We start from the raw sequence: 1,566 nt of genomic DNA on the forward strand, positions 1-1,566 counted from the left end.
GGGGGAAATTGGAGGGTAGATCTCTGTGAATGGTAAAAAATTCTACAGCCTAGCAGTGACACAGCTCATGAACAGCATAAACCTTTATGCTAACTGCTAAAATGTCAAAATGATATTATCTATCAGCACACTCAAAGATAGTTTCTCTTTTACATTTGAAAATGAAAGTAAATACATTAAAATATGCTCAGTGTTTTATCATAGAAAATATTCATCTATCTAATAAATAAAATAAATCTAATTTGATATTACTTAAAATTTTTAATTACCTAAAGATCTTTGAAATTATTTTAACTTGACATGCTATAAAACTCAATTACTGTTAAAATAAAGCGATTCAAATTATGACTCAATTATGTGAAATTCACATTTACATATTTTCATAAACATGAATATTAAATATAATGAATGCTAGTTTACTTAGTAAATTGTAGACATTTAGGAGAACATACCAGTAGAACAATAATTTATTATTATATTTGACATGGATACATCAGAATACACATGAATTTTTTTAGTAAAACAGATTGTGTAAACCAGTTTGATTTGCTTCTGTTCATCTTAAACAAACACTTGAATTTTTAGAAACATTTCACAAAATTATTTTCAGTAATGTTACCTTGAAATATGCCATTATGTGTTTAATTTTCTTGTCTTCTTGGAATTTTAAAAATATTGTATTTAAGTAAATCTTTACCTCTATAAGCATATAACAATGGAAATCACATATGAGCGCTCATAATCAAATGTCTTAATGTCATGGACATATACAAACATTATAACTTCATACAGTAAAACACATAGGCCTTTGTGAAGTACAAACATGAAGCCACAGGTAGAGACAATTACAGACTTGACTTAAAAGTTTTAGCCATTGGACACAGCTGAACATGAAAATATAAAATTAAATAATTAGTGTAAAAAGTATCACTGTCTTCTAAAAAAGTGATTATTATTTTTTTTAAAGACATAAGTTATACTGCAGCTTTATTTAATGTAGTATGTCTTGTGGCATGCAAGGCATCCAGGGTAGCAGACTCCAGGAAATTATTAGGGAAAAACTGAAAGCCATCTCTCACCAACATACAGCAACCTATCCAGATCAGCTACACAGCTGTATCCAGATGATGTTGTGTTATTACAACCAAAACCTGCTCGGCATAAATGGGTTAGGGAGGGCAGCATCTTTAAACTGTCCTGCCTCAGCCTGCTGTCCCTCTGACAAGTTAGCTAGATAACTCAAGGAAAGGTCTTAGGTGCCTTACCTCAGATCCTCCATGACCCCCGGCCTGCAAAGGCAAGAGAGCTAGCACCATTGGGTACATCCATCCCAATCTGCCATCTCGAACCAGCTGCCTAGGGGCAGTGACTGCCCTCTGCTACCAGAAATGCAATGGGGCAGAAAAATTAAAATGCAAGGGAGCTAGGGGAATGAAGAAAGAAGGACTTAAAGACAGTATCTTGGAAGCATATGTTTTAGAATCACTGTAGCCAGTTCCCTGTCAAGAAAATATCAGCCAGGTTGGTTAGTCTAATCTCCAGAGCCACAGATGGTTTATGCCTCAC

The sequence above is a fragment of the Nannospalax galili genome, unplaced genomic scaffold, assembly GCF_000622305.1.
Source record: "Nannospalax galili isolate Female #2095 unplaced genomic scaffold, S.galili_v1.0 scaffold1205, whole genome shotgun sequence".
In the NCBI taxonomy this organism is placed as follows: Eukaryota; Metazoa; Chordata; class Mammalia; order Rodentia; family Spalacidae; genus Nannospalax; species Nannospalax galili.